The sequence below is a fragment of the Parasteatoda tepidariorum genome, chromosome 6, assembly GCF_982258835.1.
Source record: "Parasteatoda tepidariorum strain Cologne lab strain chromosome 6, Ptep-v5.0, whole genome shotgun sequence".
Lineage (NCBI taxonomy): Eukaryota > Metazoa > Arthropoda > Arachnida > Araneae > Theridiidae > Parasteatoda > Parasteatoda tepidariorum.
The window spans coordinates 66913501-66936560 of record NC_141760.1 but is presented as its reverse complement, the minus strand read 5'-3'; the positions used below and the strand labels follow the sequence as shown (position 1 = coordinate 66936560).

Genomic DNA, 23060 nt, shown 5'->3' with positions numbered 1-23060 from the left:
AATTTACTTTTTTCCCCTCTTGAATTAATCATGTGTGCTAATTTGTTTTTAATTTATAATACTTATAATTTATTTACTTAATTTTTTAATATTTATTATATTGAACATTGAGTGGAGTAGGAAGCGCTCCACATTCCTTAAATTTTTTTTTTTTTTTTTTTTTAAAAGGTAACAATTATTTGACAACTGACTTTTCAAACGATACAGTTCATATTTTCCCGTTACGTCATTCATTCCTTATTTAATAATTATTCTAATTATTATCAATATTTTAAATAATTCTCTCTGAAAAAACTTACAACAAAAAAGATAAAATCTTAAAAAATAATAAAATACTATTTACGATTTTTAAAAATTTAAGGAACATACGCGATATGATTTGATAAGTTCTGCTTTAAAAGCAAAATCAGATTCTCAATTTCGAAAAGCATATTTCATATAAACTTGCATTTTGAATAAAAAGTAATTATAAAAAATATAGTCAGTGCCACGTTGTTAAATATTTTTAAAAACTATAAGATTGTCGTCAGAATATTTTTTAATTTTACACAAAATCGTTTGTTTATAAGAAAAAGGGAAGGATTGAATATCATATCGAGCAAATGTTTTTTAATTCTTTTTAAAAATCAAGTAGTAGTTAACAGAAAATATTCATTTAACTAAAACAACTAACCACTTTTCTCATTGGAGATATTTTTGCGTTACGGCATATAAAAAATCCAGGCGTTAATGGGTTAATCAATGAATAAGAAAGTCTTAAGTCTATCATACTACATCAGAGCAGAAATGTTAAGGAAACGAAATTTCTAAAATACAATTTTTGAAGTTATACTTCTTATGCGACTTCCAACAAGGTTGCGTTAAACGTTTAACGCTACATTTTTATTGGCCGGGAAATCATGTGGTAGGATCCAGTTTTCCCTCATTCATTTCCATATTGTTTTGGTTCTCACTAGCATAAAAATAATAAAAGTCATAAAAGTATTGTTTTTCTATAAATATTTTTTTAGTTTGTTTTGATACGCATATAATTTAATAGGGTAGTATTTTTTATTTTCAAATTTAGTGGATAACAATTGTAAAAAATGAGTGAAAATAATCCCACGGACAATGCGACGGATTTAAGGTTATGTCAAGGTACGTCTCTTGTGAATATCAATTGATTGTTAGGTTTTCTCCTTTGAAATTACATTATGACGCATTCACAAACATTACTAATACAAATACATTTTCCATGGCGAGACGATGAGGCAGCCACAAGCACTTCCACTGATTCAAGAGTTCCACGAGGGAAAAATGCACAATATTACCGTTATTACAGAGCACGGAAGCCAGCGGAGCAGGAAAAAGAGTCGTTGAATAGAACTAGTGATCATTCTACGACTGCTGATTCTTCTACAATTAACGTCGCAAGTTACGAAGTTTAACTTCTTCCGAGCTGAGGGACTCCATGCACTATTTTTTTTGCTAAAGAAATTTATTAGGGGATGGAGCTTTCGCCTTCCTCTGAGGTGAACCGGGTTCGAATCCCAGCAATGACTAGTCGATGCAAATTTCCCACCGGGCTCGCACCGACCACGGTGCTGACGTAAAATATCCTCTGAGGTAGACGCATCATGGGTCAGAGTCCTCTTGCCGTTAGGCTAACCGTGGGAGGTTTTCGGGGTTTTTCTTCAAGCAAACCAAAAGCGGGTTAGTTGCATCAAAAGATCCTGCAGGAAGGCAAAATTTCTCACAATATTTGATCCAAGAGTTCCCTTGTCTTCTGGATTGGGTTCCAAATCAAAAGGCTACGAAGTTGAATATTAGTAGTCATAAACTCACAATTGGGTCGGCTGTTCAACGGTGGTTATAAAATATAAAATAAAATAAACTTATTTTAGATTAAAACGTGGACAAAAATGTAAAAATAAGTACTTATGCTTTTATTTATACACGCGTGTAATAAATTTACTTAGATATAAATTAGATGAGATATTGTTACTATTAGATGCTATTACTACTAGATACTTGTATTAGATACTTAGATAATATACTAAATACTTTTTCGATTGAAAATTACACGATTTTTATAATAGCATATATGCTAAACGGCCGGATAATAAATCCAATTTTTACCGGGTACCTGGACCGGACAAGGAAATAATTAAAATTCGTACCGGTTATCCGGAACCGGCCGTGTAAGAGATTTTAACTTTTACTGCGTACCCAAACCTGGCAAAGGTGTAGGACCCGGTCCGTCCCTACATCATAAAAACGAAATTGAATTCTTAATTTCAAAATATGCCTTATAGATTCAAGTCAGTCAATTCAAATAGTAAAAAACTTGTTCTGTATGATTTATAACTCTTATATAAGAGGAATGTTCTGACCACGTCTCTTAAACGTGAAGGTTATAGCAGTTTTAGATTCAACGTGAGTATGGCAGTCGGCTTTTAGTGTTTAAAGAAAAGAAAAAGTAAACTTTTAGTAGTTGGCCTTCAGAGCTAGAAAAATTACAATGTTTCAAGGTCAAAAAAAGAAGTAATACCAGTGTTTAAACGTGAAGTTGCTGTCAAGTTGGATAACTAGATTATAATCGAAATCTAACAAAGATTTGTACTCAAATATCAGCATGTAACAAAATTTATTACTTATCTTAATTCATGTCATTTCTAGGAATACAAATTTATACTCAGTTATATAAAGGTTTTTAAAGAAATAAATTAATAATAACCTCCTGAAATTCGAGCTTTTATCAGGGTAGAAATGCGATTTTCATGTAGAATAAAAAGTTAATAGAATAAAGAAAATAATAGAATAAGAATAGAATAAAGTTAATAGAATGGTAGAATAAAGTTAGAAAAAAGTAAACTCATAAATACGATAAAAAAATTTTTTTTAAATAATTCCATTAACTAAACATAATTAACTTTTTAATTATTATATAAAATGTTGCTAACATTTAATTTTTAGCATTATTTAGGATTTTTTTCTTGTAGTACATTTTTTCATAATTTAATAATGAAAAAAAAAATCAACTCGCTTCAAACTATGTAAGGAAATTATATTTTAATGTAATCGGGTTCACCAGCAATTCATTTTCTCTGTTTTCTAGTGACTGCACTACCGGATCAAATTTGGGTTATTGAAAAAAAAAAAATGATGGCATTTTAAGTCCTTATTAAAAACTAATTTATTAAACAATTATCGTAACAATTACAGATTTATTATCGTAAACAATTACTGATATCAGCCACCTAAAAAAATCACCGGAACTGGAACTTCATAAATGATTCACAAGACATGAAGGGAGATAAGGTATTGTGTCTTAACTAATGGGGCATATGTTGAAACGCGATGAAATGGATACAGTGACATGGGGCAAAGGGTAGTCGATGAGAGGGGCAATGTCCCCAGGCCTTCGAGATGAGGCGGTCACTGTCCGAACCCGAAATTCCGAGCCTTAACCAGGGACCGACCAAGACAAATTCAGGCCTAAGGACCACCAAATTTTCTGGGCCCCTAACAAGATATTTTGATATTAGATTGCTGAAGAGTAGTCCAAATAATGTAAAAGAATTTATTGAATAGCATGATTCAGGAGAAACATTCTAAGAAATTTTGAAAGCAGACAATGGAAGATTATTTTTCTAAGATAAAGTTTATGTATCTATAAACTAGAGCAAAATATAAAACAGCAAAACAATGTTATATCAAAATAAAAATAGTTTGTTAGCCAAAAACAATCTAAATCAGTGATTTTTGCTAAAAGTTACTCATTTTTATTTAATACTGTTTGTTGTAAAACTGCTTTTTATTTAATACTTAAACCAACAGAAAGCTAGTCCACTTTCCATTAGACTTTTTACTACTTTTCGAGGCCCCTCAGAAATTGTGGGCCCTTGGCCCATGCCTGTTGAGCCTAGGTGATAATCAGGCCCTGGCCTTAACTCGACTCGGACTAATTGAAATTATCTGTAGAAAGTCATTGGCCTATAGGTCTCATGATAGAGATTTCATTTGCTTTCTTATTATTTTTTAATTATAAACATGTTTAAAGTATTATGTTCCGCTCATAAGTATTAAAAAATTATTAGCATAAAAAGTAGGCAGTTTTATAATTTTATTTTATTTTATAACCGTCGTTGAACAGCCGACCCAGTTTTGAGTTTACGACTTCCAATGTTTAATTCCGTAACATTGTAATTTTGAACCTAATCCAGAAGACAAGAGAACTGATGGTTCAGGTATTGGGAGAAATTTGTCTTCATGGAGGAGTTTTTGATGGGCATATTCATTACATGGAGAGAAAAAACACGAAAACCCCCACGGTTAGCTAGACGGCAAGGAGACTCTAACTCATGATCCGTCTACTACTGAGGATGACTTACGTTAGAACTGTGGTCTGTGCGAGCCGAGTGCGGAGTACGTATCAACCAGCCATCGCTGAGATTCGAACTTTGTTACAGAGAGCTCTATTCCCTGAGCCACCGCAACACGGTATAAGCTGTATCGTATTTCTGCTCTGCAATTCCAAAAACAACGTATGTGCTTCACGATTGATTCTGAGAAAAGTGGCTAGACAACTATGATTGCTAATGCTATGAACGTAACGTACCATACAACGATGCCAAATATATAAAAATCTCAATTTTGAATTTTTTGTCTCTAACGTTGATTTTTCAATCAAACGGCTAATTTATCCTTTGTCTTTGTTAGATTCAGCTTTATATTTTGGAGAGTTTCGATCTCCGGCTATATTATATCTTAGACTGAGCTGCTTCAGGCATGAAAATACGTATATATTAACTTCGAACGCTTGGGAGGACTCGGATTTTAAGTTTTCGGATTCGGGAAAGAGCCCGTATTCTTTTCTATCAAGCATCCTATCCAGCCAAAAAGGGGCAGACGACTATGGGCACTTTCAATCTATATTTGAATTTTTTAGCAGATAAATATCTGATTCAAACAAACATTTTGTGAAGAATAAAATGTGATTTTAAAACCAACTTAGAAATTAAGTTTCAGATTATTACATTTTAATTATTCCAGGGTTTCCACTCAATTTCAGAAAAAAATTCCCTGACTCTTCCAGGTATAACAAGTAAATTTCAATGAAAATCTATACCATATTTTATCTATACCTTGCAATATTTAATCAGAAAACTTTGATTATTTTTATTTGTTAAGTCAAATATTAAATTTTGTGAGTGAAAACATATAATAGAATAAGAATGGATACATGGAAAATTTTCACTAAAAAGTGGAATTTTTTTAAATAATTATAATAGATGTTAAAATTATTTAGCATGTATCTCAATTACTGATTGCTGACTCAATTACTGACTGGTTGTGTTCCAGGTATGATGTAGGAATTTTTCAGATTTTTTTGTAAGAAATTGAGATTTTTTCTGACAATTCCCTGCTTTTTGGAGTCAAAATAAAATTTTCCCACAATTCTAGGTTTTCCCAGACCCGTGGAAGCCCTGTATTCCTTACATTTAAAGAAATAAAAGAATATTTAATTAGAAATAATAAGCATTTTATCATAGAATAATTTAAATTATACCATAGTTATATTTTCATTAAAAGGAGTTTAAAATATGGATTTAGATTTTTACAAATGCATATCTTCCCATTGTTTTTCTCTTTTTTTTCCAATAAAATTAGTTTGCCTCTTTAGTGAATTTTTTTTCCCAGCTGTAAATAATTTTTCTGGGCATTCGGGCACTTCTGCATACCACGGAATGAACATAAACATTTGTACTTTTCATAATATTTTTTGTACCAAGTTTGCATTCAAGTGTTTATTTATTCGTATAACGCAAATTTTGTAATTGCGGCAATTTATTTCGGTATCGATTCGGATAAATATCTTTCACAAGTTCTTCTGAATAAAAATTGAGATACAGAATCATGGAATTTATTAATTTTGATGCGTTAATAATTTTAAAAAAAGTAAATTTTTTATACTTAAAGAAGTAAATAATTTCATATAAGTTGTCTGTGTCGTCGAATCCTAAAATGCTTTAACCGCATTCAATATAGTTTAAATTTCTATAGTTACCCTTTAAATCTTCAGTTTTAATTCATTTTGTTGACTTATGCTATAAATAAACCTCTGCCATCTGACTACCATTGGTAACGTTCTATGTTTGAACTGTAGTTAACGCGAGCCGAAAAATATAAATTGCCCCATGATGCATTATTTAAAAATAAAAAATAAAAAAATCCTGTGGTCAGGTTTTGGTTTGTTCCTTCAAGAAAATAATTTTGTATATGATGCATGATTAAGAAAATAAAAGGCAAATATTCTGTTTAAATTTTTTAAAAATTAGCAATTGTTTTTAAATAAGCACGTATGATTTTGATATTATAGCATTTTTTTTCCTTATTTTTTTCTAAATATTATATTAGGAGCTATTTTTGCCTGAATTAAATAAAAAGAGGGAACAAAAAAAAATCGTTAAAATTTTTGTTTACATTTTTATGAAGTTAGATACTGAATTCGAAATTAAACGAAATTTAACAATAATTTTTTTAAGGTTAAATAATTTCAATAAAAATAATTGACAATTTGTTAAATATGTATTTTTGGTATATTGTATTTGGTATATGTATTATGTGCTATATTTATTCAATTTATACGTTAATTTCTTTTTCAGAAGAAGAAATAGCACAAAATAACCACGAAATTCTCTAAAGATTAAAGGAAAATCTCGAAAGATTAAATATGCAGATTATCTACAAAAGAGAGAGGGAGATACAAAAGCAAGGAAGAGAAAGAAGGGGGAGGGGGGTAACAACAGCGGCCAACAAGGAAAAACAATTACAGCAACAAATGCAGAGTGAGAGGCAAATAAAATAAATATTATTACCTTTTTATAGTCTTATCTTTTGATATCGTTACTGTGTTACACATCATTATATTTATATCTTTTATTACCTTTTTCCTTTTATTACAATATTATTACCTTTTGATATTAAAACCTATTGATATTATTACCTTTTGATTTCATTAATGAATTAATGATTATATTAATGATTATATTTAATTATTAATTATATTAATGATTATATTAATAAAAAATATCTGATTTGTAAATATTTGTGTTGTGTTCTTATTTCATTGTTCATATAAGTCACACCCGCAATTTAAATATTGAATATTTCCTACAGAAGTAAGAATTGAGAAAGTAATTGTTTTTTTCTTGTTTTTTTTTCTTGTTTTTTTTTTCCAGAGAATATTTATTTAAAATTATTGACTAACATAAATAAAACGCAGTTCTTACAGTTGTTATAATTCACAGAATTTGGAGTTTTTGCACTGAAAGATGAAAAGGCATGTCTTTTCATGTCACACGCGTAGAAATTAGTTTTTTTTTAAAAAAAATACAGGGCAACTAGCAGTTATGTATTAATGTATATGTTAGTAGCCAACATTGAAATCCGTTAAAATTTAAACCAAGGCTTTAAAATATTTTAACTAATAGCCAATTTAGTTAGTGTAAATGTCACACCTTTCAACTTTGGATAAGGTGATTTCTAGAATAAGTTCATTATACGAATTATATTCCTTAATTATAAGTAATTTTACTACTTTTCACAATTCTGAACAAAAATGCGTTTAAAATATACTCACTTTGAAAATAATTTGTAAAATATTCAATAATTCAATAAATGAACCTTAAACATATTTATCAAAATCGTCAAATATACATTACATTTGCGATCACTAGAAAAAAAAAGACTAGGAAATTCTATATAATGATTATGATATATATATATATATATATATATATATATATATATATATATATATATATATATATATATATATATATATATATATATATATATATATATATATATATATATATATATATATATATATATATATATAAATAAATCATTATAAATCATAAAAATGTTATATGATTTATTATGTTTTAGTTGAGTTATTGTAAAATATTACTTTCGTGATGTTATATAATCTTAGAAAAACCAACAATTGTAATTGAAAAATTTTAATCTAGAAATTATAATAATTGCTATCTAGTAAACAGCCGGAACAGAATTAAAAAAGAATCCAAAAACTGTAATGTAAATCTCTTTTTTTTGGAACAAGTGTATAAAGACAACAGGTCTTCAAAGAAGAGGCGGTTGCATCACAGAACGCCTTGAAATTCTGAATTCTGATTGGCTAACAGAGCATGCAGACAAATAAACGAGGGGCTTCACAAGAAAAAAAAAGGGATACATGAGTTTTATTCATCTAAGTTTTCATTTTACAAATTATATTTCTATACTTCGTTAAAGTATAAGCCTTCACTGATATCAGGTACACTTCACAGGTACTATATCTTACAGTAACTATTTCATATAAGGTATTATCAATTCGTAATTATTTAAAATATTTTATAAACATATTATAACTAAATATTCAATATTTATTTATTCTAAATATATTTGAATTGCTTAAAGCATTTAAAAATTCTAAAATATTAAGAATATAATTGAAGTTTTAGGTAAGGAACTGAATGCAAAATTTTATTTTAAAAGTAGTTCAATTTATGTTTAAGAAACGCTTAATATTAAATCGGATTTCAATTTTTATTTCTATTTAAAAAAGGAAATAAATGGAAAATCGAAATAATTTAAATCGAATTTTTATTTTAAGATAATTTTATCTAAAAATTAAAAAAAAATTTAAAAACAGATTTTCAACTTACTGCAGTTTGATATTTCTTATATTTTATTTTTAAATAAAATTTGATCGTAAATTAATTTTAATATTTTTAATTAAATATTTTTTTAAAGAAAATATATCTTAGTAATTATTTAAATGGCTGATTATTTATGAATTAATATTTTAGAAATTTTCAAAAATAGTTGTGATAAATATATATTGTATGATTAATAGGTTTTTTTTTCTTTTAAAAAACTTTTTATTATTTACTATTAACAATTTTTTGAAACACAATGCACTGAACATTTTGTATCATTTTTAAATGTTATTATATTATTTCTGTTAGAATTATTTTTTGAATCATTTTGAAATTGCCATATTTGTGTGATAGAAATATTCTTCGAATTTTTGAGCTTAAATTAATTTGTTAATTGACACTAACACACGCAAACAAAAAAAAAAACCTTGTATCTAACACAAAATTTGAAAATTATATTTTTCAGTTTATATATAGTTTTCAGTTATATATATAGTATATATATAGATACATGTAGAATATATATATAGTTATATATAGAATAAATATATTGTTATATATAGAATATATATATATAGTTATATATAGAATATATATATAGTTATATATAGAATATATATAGTTATATGTATGCATTCAGTTATTATTTAGCATTAGTTATAGTATTCAGTTTATCAATATATTAGCATCAAGTAAAATATTCAATTTTGGTAAAAAAAAATTAAAAAATATCTGCTTTTTCTTAAAAGATTTATTTAAATAGCCTTAATTCTTTTCTTTCCCTTTTTTAAAAATAGTGAACAGTTTTTTAATCATTTTTTAAGAAAAACATGCATGATGAATTGAAAAAAGGATTAAAGTATTAGTAAAAGCTAACAAAACAAAATTATTGAAAAAACATTTCTTTCAAAAGTCATATTGGATAGCATTAAGTATTTTCTATCATTTAAAAAAAATGGAAAAGTCATTTACTCATTTTTTAAGAAAAACATATATAATGAATACAAAAATATTAAAATTTAGTATAAGTTAATATGAAACAAATTGATAAAATAATTGAAAAAAAATTATTTTCTTTTCTTCAAAATAATGTTTAAATAGTTTTTATTTTCTTCAAAATAATGTTTAAATAGTTTTTTTTTTCAAGAATAGGGAATAGTTTATTTCTTTTTCCTTAAAAAATATTTAAGATTTCTTGTTAATCAATGGAACAAACTATTTTAATTTACTACTTTATTTTGCGTTATTAAATCAAGTTAGCTGATTTTATAAGCAATAAAATAAGAAAAATTGATAATAAATAAATATTGCAAAAATATGTACTAGTTAACAAATTAAATTATAATAGTATTTATATTATTTTATACAATAAAATTATTGAAATAAATTTCTTTTTCTAATATTGTTATTCAACTCTGTCTTATGCGAGAAAAATCAAAATTTGTGGTTAAAAAAAGTTTTTTTTCTTTGTTATATATGGTACATTTTTAACATTTATAAGTATTTTTATTTGGAAATTTAAAAACTGTTCATTCATGAACGTCTTAAATTTGAAGTCTAAAGTAAAGCACAGAATTATATTATATAAATGGGAAAATGTTCACATACATAATTCGAACATAAATTAGAGCTTAGATGTTTGCTAAAATCTACAACGCAATAAAAGGGATGGTTAAATTTTGCAAATTGGTAACGATCAATATTCTGTCTATGGAAAGAATTCCCTTCCTCATTTGTCAGCAGCAGTGGCGGTGATTATGGTTGCGAAATTTAACTATTTCATGTATGGGTGTTGGGTCTATAGTTAAGATAAGACAAAAAAGGTAGTTCTGGGAAGAAAAAAACTCCCCTCTTTAAAATGCACTATTTCTTGTTTCGATAGCGCAGACGGCATTAGACTTCGTTGCGAGAAGAGTTTTTTCTATAAATAAATTATCGTGTAAGTTTAGAGCCAATGGCACAATACTTCGGCCAAAACATTCATTGGGTCAATGGCACTTGTTTTTATTTTTCCACTATGTAATTAACATTTTATAATTGTACGATAGATTGTATAAAACATGTTATAATGTCAAGACATGCATAGTATGAAACAGCTGCCAACATTTTCATTCTTTAAGGAACTTTTCTTTCTACTGGTAGTGACGTTACATTAATTATATTCAGAGTTGTAAACAGATATTTTTAATATTTTATCAGCATCTAAAAATAACATCAAATAACTATCAATCTTTTATAGATGTGTTTTAATTATTCTTACATAATGGTGGGCAAAATTCTTTTAAATCGGATTGATTTAATCAAGGACGAAATATTAAAGCATAAATTTTGCAAAAGCGTCAAAAAACTTATGGATAAGCAGAAAAAAATGCAGCTATGTATATGGTAACGGTAGACAGTGTTATAAGTATACAGTTAGCAAAATACGCATAACTTTATTGATTTAATTATTAATCCCATTTTCTAAATTGTTTGTTACATTTTCTAAATTGATAGTCGTAAACTCAAAATTAGGTTAAATGAATAAAGCGAAAATTGCTACATTATGAATGGGTTGGTGACCCACCCCTATCCAGGCAATTATTTTTCAATTTTTTCGTACGAAGACACGCTGCATCTTCGTACGAAGACACGCTGCTGTTAAGCTGTAGAGCCTCAGGCGATAGGGCTTTCGCCTCCCAATGAGGTGACTCAGATTCAAATCCGATATGTGGTTGATACAAAATCTTCTCAAGGCTCGGGCCGACCACATCGCTGATATAAAATATCTTTCAGTGGTGGCATTTCTCTCGCTTTTTTCTTTTTATCACTTGTTTTATTTTTACACATATGCCTCCTCAGCTTATGTCTTTTAGATTATGAAGAATCTAAGTTAAGAAAGGAACAACTATTGCCCAAGCATCTCGTTGCTCCATCTCTCTGCACTCATTTAAATTGCTGGTCCGAAACCAATTCCGGAACATGCTCTCAGAGAATTTCCGTACAAGCAATATACACAAAACCTGGTTCAACCGTATTTTATCCATCCCAAATCAGCCCAGGTTTACGGCAGTCGCTCTCTTTAGACTTGTAACGGGCCATGACTTTTTTGCCAAACACCTTTTTAGCATAAACATTTTTGACTCTCCTAAATGCAAGCTCTGTCGCCTTGGGGAAGACATGGACTTGCCCCATATTTCCGTCTGTCCTGCGCTCATCTCCACTACTGTGTGTGGACGCTACTGGGAAGCTAGGGCCCGTATGGGCTAAGCATGTCACTATGCATTCAATTCTATTTATTTCTTTTTGCCTTGTTTTTCTTGTTATTTTATCCTTTTTGTTCTTTTAAATTGGCCTGCCATTGGAAATAAAAAGATTATGAAGAATCGGTTAGTGGCAATTCGCGCCAAACACCGAGATTGCAACAATATCCAACATTTCTCCCGCCATTATCTGCTCACTATCATATTCTTGTCGCCCAAGAGCACAACTATAGATCAAGGAGTCAGTTCTCAGCTTCGCGAACAGGCACTCCGTATGAACACTCAGTCCAACGCATCATGGGTTAGAATCCCCTTGACTTCTGGTAAACTATGAGAGGTTTCCGAAGTTTTTCTCTCCGTGTAACGCAAATGCAGGTTAGTACTCCACGAAGGCTACAGTTTGTTCCAATGCTCGATCTAGAAATTCCCATGTCTTCTGAGCAGAATTCAAAATTACAAGGCTACGGAGAAGAGCATTGATTAGTCGTAAACTCAGAATTGGGTGGGTTAATCAACAACGGTTATAAATTACAAAATAAAAAGCATATTAGGTGTAATTAAGTTTGAATAAGATAATGATCTAATATTAATTTTTCCCTTTTAGATCTATGTGTACAAAAAAAAAAAAAAAAAAAAAAAAAAAAAAAAAAAACATCAAACATCTTTAGAAAAAAAATTTTTTTGATTACGCTGTCTTTTTCGCTTCTGTTTATAATATTTTTTAAAATTTTATTGACTTGCATAAGATGATAGAGTATTAAAAAATAAAAAAAGCAGCCACTATATTGATCATAAGAATTCTCTGGCCAGCATGTTGATATGAAAATGAAGACGACCGGTTTCCTTCATTTGGGGGGGGGGGGGGGGAGCACAGATCTCCTCCCCTCCAAAAAAAAAACTTACTCAGCATTTCATAAGTGTAACGTTCGTGCTTTGACATGCGCAGTATGGAAAATAATAATTTCATTAATATATTCAAAACAATAAAACTGTCCAAATAGAACAATTTTAACTGTCGCTTAGTTCAAATGGTCCTATGGCTTCCTCTAATTAAAATTTACCGGACATCATAAAACGATAAATATTTGTCTATATTTTATCCATATGTGATTTAAACTCTGGTAAGTATTGATGGAAAAACAACCTTAGGATTTTAAGAAATTTTAAATCATTAAGAAACTTGGGGCACAATAAATATAAGCCACATATTGAAATTTTTCAGGAGTATGTTTTTGGGAAAAAAAACACAATGATTTATATATAGGATAATCGAACTGATGCTTTCAACAAATACTTTGAATTTTTTACAAGGTCTAAAACCTTATCTTGCATTTAAAATGGTTCGTTGAAGCCAATAACTCAATTTTAGAAATGTTTATTGATCTTTGTTAGAATAGTGATGCAAAAAAAGGACAATAGGTATAATAAAAGCAAATTGAAAGTATTGTCGCGCAATAGAGAAAGTCCATGCAAGTGACGAAAAATCCGCAAATGAGATTTTCATATATTTAACATTTTTGTACAATAAGTAACTTATTAAAAAAATTAAAAAAAAAATTTTTATTAGTTTTTTTGAAATTCTATTTTAGCGTTCTTGTTTTTTCCTTATGAAAAGAGTCTTGTTTATTTAGAAGGGATGGTTTTGAAAATCTGTGTATTGCAAGTCAGAACAGGTTTTCATAGGAATCCCTTCTAAAACTAAATTTCGCCTTGCTATAACTAGTTTTTTTTTCTTAAAAAGGAAAAAAAAAAATAACCAAGACGCCGCTCAGATCTGACCCACACGCGTGACGTCGCTTGCAGGTATTCGATAAAATCAGATCCGAAAATTCATGCAGCGGGATGCTAAACACAAGTCTTATGAAGCTGTAACGGTTAACACACCATGCACAACCACGTGATTAGGCACAACCATCCGATTAGTTAGGAATACTCAATTGAATTGTTTTCGAACTGTGTTAAATGCTATCTGAAATATTTTTTATCGTAAAGAAATCTAACAAAAAACAGTCAGTTATTATTGAAGAATTCGTGTATCAGAACTTTAAAACACGTAATTCATATGCGTGACGTCACCAATGATAATTTCACTGAAAGTTTCCAGTCGTTTTTGCTTGAACTGATATTCTTTTAATTTAAATCTAACGAAGTTCTCTTTTTGTGCATTTAAAAAAAAAATTATTTGATCTTAATTTCTCAGTGTTACAAAGCAGGTAAATAAATACAAATTAATAATAAGGGGGGAAAATCGAATAGAAAAGTAAAGGGGGACTGATAAGCATTTTATTAATATTTTTTTACTTTTTTTTTGATTACTCATTTAAAGTCACCATCTATGATTTCTTCCCATGCCTGTTTCTATAAAAGTTCTTCCCTTATAATTTAAATAAAATTTGATTGATAGAGTTTTCATTCGTAACTAAACAAAAAAAAAACTCTTTTCTCAACACAATATTTTTACCAAAATTACCGATTTTTACACAGTCGAATACCTTCATGTATACATTCATAATGCTTGTCAAAAATAAAAATACACATTAGGTGCCAAACTATTTATCTAGGGAAACTAGACTCATTTTAGACTAATATTTAGACAGCTGATATTTATATTAGGAAAAAAGAAAAAACGTTATCGAATCTGCCGAATTACTCTTAATGAAATATCTTATAGTGGATACAGTTTTTTTTTTTTTTTTTTAAAGATTTAAAATAAACTATATTGATATGAATAAATTATTTTGCGTTCAATTTTAAATTTTAAAAGTAACTGTTCATACTTTTAAAACTTAGAATAAAATAAAATAAAAGAATTAGAATAAAATGAAATTGTGCTATATATTCGGCTTAGTTTTCATTAAAGTTTATTTGTTGCACAGTGCACAAAAAAAGGACTACCCTGAATATCTTTTGATCTGATGATAGGACCTTCACCTACTAGGACTGAATCTCAATGGTTTGAAGGGGTCCTCAAATATCTTGATTAATTAGTTCAGACGATATTTTAAGTTAAGAAATCAGGAAAATATATGGACACATTACTCAGGATTCGTTTACTCTGGAATTATTCGACCAATTTCGTAAAAAAAAAAAAAAAAAAAATTTTTTTTGCCATAAAAAATTGCATTCCTTAAAATGATTTAAAACTTTTCAAACCATATAGTTCTAAATTTTTTCTACCATTATTAAATAAAATAAGGAATTGTTAAAAATAATTTTTTGCATGGAATTATCTTCGCGTAAATCAATTTTATAAATGTGGACAAAACGTTTTCAATTCGGTGCTGGAAGACGCGGAATAAATATCTCGAGATATAGGGCGAAACTATTGCGACCATAATTATCTTTTTATAACAGTTGCTGTAAAAATAAATTGTTGCAAATAATAATTATTTTTTTGCATTATATTATTTTCGGATAAACGAATTTTATATTTGTGGGAAAAAGTTTTTTTTTTTAATTCGTTTAAAATTTCGCGAGATATGGCGAAATACATAAAAAATAAGGTTAGCACTAAGGGGTCCTAGATTTAATAGCATTTGTTTCTCAATTAGTCTTATTTTATAATAAAAATTTTAAAAAAAAGTCAGAAATTTCTAAGAAAATAAAGCCTTATCGTGGTTAAGATTAGTTATTTTACTTTTAGAAAAAGTAAAAAACTTAAATTATAATTCAATGAGCTGATTTACAGAAGATTTAACCAAATTTTTTTTTTGAAAAATATTATCATATATAGAGCATTTAATAGCATGGTTAAAAGGATTTGGAGCAAATTTACATCGCTATCACACCATACACCTTTTTAGTAACTTAATAAAATCAAGCACAAGTAGTAAGGTTTGACAAATGAATTTCAGCTTTAAAAAAATTGAATATCTCAGAAAGCGCATTTCCCAATTTTTGTCTGGGAAACCTAAATGATCCAGTTTTTATGGCGGAACTAGAACTTGATAAATAAAGTTCATCAGCAGCAGCGAATATACTAACCGATGAAAGAAAAGTAATAATTTTGTAATCATTTTATATGAAAATGAAGGTTTTTTGTTCATTGTTCAATCAAGTCAATTGTGTCAGCTAGTTGAATTTTAAAATAGTTCTGAATTTGTTTTGAGTGTATGCATAAATTGAAAATGAATGAAATAAACTGAAGTACGGTTTTCGAAAAATAAAACTGCTCTTAACATTAAGTGAGGTTTTCAGAGGAACACTTCGACTCTTGAATTTCATTATTTTACTCTGAATTCAAAAGATTGATGAGAAATATAGAATCAATTTTTTTTTATAAATGCTTATTCTTTTTAAATTCTATTCAATAAAATGCTGGTTCTTATTCTTTAAATTTTACTATTTCTTCCTCCATTGGCATTTTACTTAAATAATTTCATAAAAATCATCTAGATATTAAATAAATTATGGATTATTGGTTGGATATAAATATTATTACAGATTTCAAAAATAATTACTATTTGAAAAAATGTTTTAACGCTCGGAAATTTTGTGACCCTTCCAAGGAACCCTTGGGTGCCACAGAACACTTTTTGTGGACCACTGCTCTAGATTGTTTCCTACCATTAGCTATTTAATTTATATGGATGATATTATTGCTTTCCTCACATTAGCTATTTAATTTATATGGATGATATTATAAGTCGTAAGATACATAAAAAGGTATGTAAAAAACTGATGAAGGTCAGGTAAAAAAACAATAGACATTTTAGTAAAAATGGACTGGATGACCTTTTTTTATTTACAAATCTAAAAAACAATTAGTTGAGATGCTAATACTGTTAGATCTATTGCATGGCAGTCTTACTTAAATTTCTAAAAGAAAAAATATTATTGAAAGTGATATACTTATTCAAAATTTTATGAAAGTTTCGGTAACTAGAATTTTGCGGAGCAGTTTAACATTTTCTAGCTAGTAACATTTTCTTATTTTAATCCCGAAAGAAAACAACACTAGATACCCATATCCAGAATGCACTATAAGAGTGATGTATTCAAAATCTGGAAGTTGCTTTCTAAGCAATAAAATACTATTTAAAATCTTAAAAAAAAAAAAAAAATTTAAAAATAAGAAATTAAGTTTGAAAAAAAATTGAAGATTTGCATTTTTTACAGTGCATTTTTTAAACAACACAGAGTCACTGGATTTAAAATTAACTGTTTTTTTGTTTTTGCTTTAATCAAATTCTTCCTCGTAGATAATGAATTTCAATTTTTAATCAAATCTTCTCCACAGATATTGAATGCACCACTTGAATAAGATATTTAAAAAAAAAAAAATGCATTTCTACGACGATGCAGTCTAAGTTTACGGTAAATAACTTAATACTATCTAGTTTTAGTAAATTTCTCCCGCAAATATTGACTGCATTAATTTTAAAAAGTTATAAAATTTATTTAAAAAGATATTTAAAAAACAATTTTATGACAAATTTAATTATGTGCATCTTTTCTATGATGCAGATAGTGGAATATAATATATAATAATAATGCAATATTGAAAAGAAAACTCCTCAGATATTAAACACACTATAACAGTGGTCAAAAGCCAATTTTCAAATTAAAAATAATTAATTTCCTATTATATAACTTTAGGATGATTAAAATGAAATATTAATCATCCTAATCCCCTATTAAAATAATTTTAAAATCTTTGCGTTTTAACTCTCAACGCACAGTGGACGCAAGTGTTAAAATATAGGGTTAATCTGTATTCACTTTTACTTTAAATGTTAAATTTATGTTCGAAATTTTTAGCTAAATTTAAATTTTCATTCATGTTAAAAAAAGAATTATCTTTCATGCATTATAAATATTACAAGGATTAACTTGGCGAAATTTATACAAGATTAATAGCAGAATGAAAATTTCATTTCTGGTTGATATTTTTTTTTAAAGACTGAACTAACCAGACTGGATAAATTTAACTACTATAATGATAATAATTAAAACAATGATAATAATACAAATAAATAAACTTGTGCAGTAAGATACGGTATTTTAAGCAATTTACTAAGCACAGAAAATTGCTTCATGCGGAACGTAACTTTGAAACTTCATGCGGAACGTAACTTTGAACTTTGAAACTTCATAAAAAAAATTAAATGAATAAGTCGTTCTAACTAACGATTTAAAATTGATTGAATCTTCCAGTATATAAAATGTTGAAACAATAAAAAATCCTTAACAATCTATATCACGTTTAAACATTTAATTACCAAAAAAAACGTATTTTAGTAAAATTTTGTAAAAATGTAAGATATTCTGAATATCTTGCACCATTTAAAAATTTGATTGGAGGTGACCTATACATTAAAGCAAAAAGCTCGTTTTTTATTATTAAATATTTTTAATTAAAAATTCTTAAGTAATCCTTAAAAATCTTAATCTTAAGTAATTTTAAAATAATTATTAAATATAATTCAGAATTCTACTTACCTCCTTTTAAAAGATATCCTTTAAACACTAGTATATACTTTAAAAATTATTTTAGCGAATTTCTTATACGCTGATATTATTTCACGCTTTGTAAATCTTATTCTGGCTAAAAATATCTTTCTACTAACCAAAATGGAAAGAACCTGTTCAACTAGGCATGCGCAGATGCGAGAGTATGATATAACTGGGCAACCTTGATATATTTTTAGAAACCTATTATCATATTATTTTCTACACTTGTGACTGCGTAATTCATTAAAACTTATAAGCGAGGACTGTTTTTATTGTGATAAGTAATAAAAAAAAGAGACTTTTTATTAAAAAAAAAAGTATTTTGTATCTTTTGCTCTTCAGAACGTATCATTAACGTAATTAAGGTTGTCACCAACTATCTCCTTCAATTTGTCTTGTATGTCTTTACATAATTCAATATAATAATATATATTTCTACAATGAATTTTTTTTGATTAAACGATTTTATGAATAGAGATTTTTTTTCTAAGTAATTGCATGATTTTAAGGTTCTGTTGTTGAAAAAGATAGACATTCATTTTCGATAGACATGTTGCGATACCTAGTAATTGCACAATATTAAAAAAAATTATTTTAATATATATATATATATATATAATAAATAAATAAATACAAGAAAACACGAAGAAAGTTAACAATAAGTTTCATTTATTGCGCTTAAGCTGCAATTAAACAGTACTCATTAGATAAGTTCAAAATGAAGAATAAAACAAAGAAAAATTATAGACATATGAAAAAAAAAGGGGGGGGGGGAATAATAAGTCTATAATTTTTCTTTGTTTTATTCTTGTATATATATATATATATATATATATATATATATATATATATATATATATATATATATATATATATATATATTTATATTATTGTAAAGATCTTAAGGTCTTAATATTAATTTTGATTTAATTAGGGGTTGATAGTTGGTAGAAGGATCATTCTTAGAAGAACAGTACAGTATTGAATAAATTAACTAATCGGAGATTAATTAACATTTGGGTAGCAGGTCATAAATGTTTAATTAATATGGCAACCTAACGTCTGGAATTTATTTTGTAATTGTATGTTAATGTCATTAGGGACAACAGACCCAGTATTCAGTCAAAGGGGTGTGACAATAGACAAATAAGATAAAATTTAATTTCGAAAAATATACATTTGCCATAACAAAAATAAATTGCCAATTATTTTCTTCAAATAACAAAGCTGTAAACTAAAATTATGTTTTAATTTCTCTTTTATTTTGATTTAAATATATTGGGGGCTTAGCTTCCAACTCGCTTTCGCTCTTCAGCCCCGGAATTACTTACGCAGTTAATTTTAGATAAATAATTTCAAACAAATGAAAACTGAGTTCGAAATATAAATAGATAATTTTATTGTTCGTGATAAAGTATTAAATTATTGCTCGACAATGAATGAAAACATCCGACTCTTAAACACTTTTCTTCCCTCTTTTATTTTTGATATTTATGAACGCTTTCACCTTCCATAAGCGGGAAAAATTATACTATTGAAAGGTGTTTTCTCATGTTCTCAACTCCAAAGATATAATTTATTTACAAAATATTTTAATATTATTTTTAATGAGTCAGATAAATATTTATTACCAAAAATGCATTTTATAAAGAAAGTAATTAGATTGTCAATCAAGTTTACTTATGAAGTTTGAGAACATTAAAATATTGGTAGAGGCAGATCGCTATTGAAAATACTTTTCTTACACATAATAATTTTAGCTTGAATTTACTTAAGTAATGAATAAGGCCCGGATTTTGATGACATTTGCATTTTTTTTTTTTTTTTTTTTTTTTTTTTTTTTTTTTTTTGCATTTTTGGACATTTTTTGTCCTTTAGAGCATTTTTTTAGATTTATAGGGCATTTTTTTTTTAAATTTTGGTGTGCATTTCGCATTTTAAGGTATTTTTTAAGCTTTTTGTTAATTTTTTCCAATTTTCATCATTTATTGGGCATTTTTATTACATGAAATGCAATATTTGTCTTATAATTTAAAATTTCATATTGTAGCTTTCAATACCACCTGCATGTCATTATGTTTTTCCATTATGTTATTGATTGATATAAAATCTTTAGAAGTAATTCTTTGTTACAGCTTTCCCATTTTCTCTGATTTGTATAGTTTAAAACATTACAATTTTCTAGGAAATTTTCTTCTCCAGGAATAAAAATTTACTTTCAGAAGAGACGCTCGTTTACATTTCAAAATATCAAAAAACATTTAATAATCCAATGTAATTCTGATATTTAGTAATATTATGAGATGAAAGTTGTTATATTCATTAAAGTTTCTATACAAAATGAAAATGTTTTGGAGTCAACATATTTTCCTCTTTTTTTGTTATTTTAGGATATAAAACATATGTGTCAAACTTTAATTAACGTAGAACAAGAATTGCATTGTTTTATATTTTTTGAAATGACTCATTATAATTTTAAAGAGTAAAACATTGTTTTAGTTTAATATTTTTACTTTATTTAAATCATGTCATAAGGCATTTTTAGCGCATTTATCGCAGTTTTAAGGGCATTTTTCGCACTTTTTAAGGGCATTTTTTGCACTTTTTAAGGGCATTAGCTGAGACTTTTTGGGTCATCAAAATCCGGGCTCTAGTAATGAATTTTAAATACGGATTTTTATAAATTTTTATTTTTATCTTCATTGAAATGGGTTTATATTTGCCCCTTCCAGTGATTATACTCTTCATTTCACTTGTATTTAACCAAGATGTTTGCCCCAGTCTTTAACACACTTCTGCTCGCTATCGATTACTATACTGCAGCAGGGCCGGATTACCCATTAGGCCAGACTAGGCCATGACCTGGGGCCCCCAATGATTAGGAGCCCCCTTAAAAAAATTTTTTTGAAATAATTATAAAAAAATTAAGAAAAACAATGATTTAAAAAAAATCAATTTCAAATATATATTAATAAAATACGATAAATTTTTTTAGTTCTAATTTAACAAAATAAAGAAAAATTTAATTTATTATATTTAATTTTATTTTAAATTTTCTTTCTTAAATGGAAAGATATATAAATACTTTTATATTTGAATAAATAAAAAATATAAGCGAAAAAAAATATATCTAAGGGTGCAAAAATTTGAATGACCTAGGGCCCCGCTTGCGCTTAATCCGGCCCTGTACTGCAGTGTTTCCCAAAGTGTAGTACGCGTACCCCCAGGGGTACGGGAACAGTTTAGCGGGGGTACGCTTTCTAATGCGAAATATCTTGCAACAAACGAAAATTTCAAAAAATTTTATTTAAAAACAAAGCTAGCCACGAAAATTTTAGATTACGTATTTTTCTATTGGCTATTCTTCGCTGCGGTAACAGTTAATAATTAGTGGTGTCAACTGCCAGTTGTGATTTTTAACTTTTGTGCAATTTTTGTATAGTAAAAAGTGCATACATTCATTTTTTTCATTAGTGGTACACAGCGTTACGAAAAATGTAGAAAGGGTACACAAAAGTCATAAGTTTGGGAAACATTTTTATATACTGTGTTAATATGAGCAAGTATTTATACTAAGGATCATACTATCAATGATGAGTGGCATAATGAATGGGATAAATGTAGGAATTTTTCTCTTGCATTGTTGCATTAAGGTTTTGTCAGTTTTAAATAATTTTTGAAAAAAAATTTTTTTTAGTAAAAATAAATGTGTTTATGTAATAACATGTAATAAATTACGTGCTCGGAAAATTTAACTATTCTGCAGTGTTCTTATGTTGCGTATACAATCATTTCCCGCACGTACACTATCATTTCTAATAATGAGCTGAGACTTTCAAAAGAATAAATTAAAATATTTAATTACAAAGCTTTGACAATACAGTACATAGTGAAAACGTTAAAATAAAATAATTTATATTTGTAGGGCATCACCTTTAATAACCTAAATACAATCACGCTAAAAAGTGCCAGTTTGAATAATTATTATAGTTACTGTCATGGTACTAAGATTTCTTTTGCTGTCATTAGCATAAAATTAATAAAAGTTATAAAGGTATTCTTCACATAAAAAATATTTTTTAATTCTACGTAACTATTCTACGTTAACGTATATACGTATATACCTATAAAATTTATTTATCATGCTTCCTTATTACGTATTTCATTTTCATTATTATTCCATTCCAAACTCAAGGCTTAAAATTGAAAGTTGCGTTGTTTTATTATCAAGTAACCTCATAATATTGTCTTATCACTCAACTTTTTACTATGAACATAGTTAAATTGATGTTGAAACTTATTAGCAGTTTAAGGATTATTTGTATAATTGCTTTTATTTACTATATTTTACAAATAATATTTACTTTTATAAAAAGCTTTGTGTAAAACTGTGTTCAATCAGCATATACAATAAAAATAACGAATGCAAAAATGAGAAATTTTACTAAGAAATAATTTTTGCACTATTACTAAATAATATATCTAGAGTGAAAAACCTTTAACGAGTTATTTTATCAAACAAAAATTAAATAGGAAGAGGATCGCCAAGAGTCTTTGATTTCTGAGGTGCCTCAAAGATTAGTAAAGCGTCATGAAAAGTATTAACAGTGTAAAAATCATTAAAAACAAAAACTAACTTAAAAATAATTCAAAACAG

At 27.5% G+C, this 23060-nt stretch overlaps 1 protein-coding gene and 1 long non-coding RNA gene across 7 annotated transcripts in view; one reads left to right on the top strand and one right to left on the bottom strand.

Annotated features, from left to right (window-relative positions):
* The window catches only part of LOC122270999 (uncharacterized), a 35866-nt gene extending 17340 nt beyond the window's left edge, over window positions 1-18526 (bottom strand). For both annotated transcript variants that reach the window (XR_006226099.3, XR_015434712.1), the window contains exon 1: window positions 18392-18526. This is a non-coding gene — a long non-coding RNA (uncharacterized LOC122270999). The remainder of the gene's footprint in view (window positions 1-18391) is intronic.
* LOC107448435 (salivary peroxidase/catechol oxidase) overlaps window positions 8148-23060 on the top strand; it is a 36682-nt gene continuing 21769 nt past the window's right edge. The window contains exon 1 of one of the 5 annotated variants that reach the window (XM_043050596.3): window positions 8148-8336. The gene's annotated coding sequence lies outside the window, so the exon portion shown is untranslated. Of the gene's footprint in view, window positions 8370-23060 lie in introns of all 5 variants that reach the window. The other 4 variants (XM_043050581.3, XM_043050578.3, XM_043050592.3 and 1 more) reach the window with 4 other exon arrangements.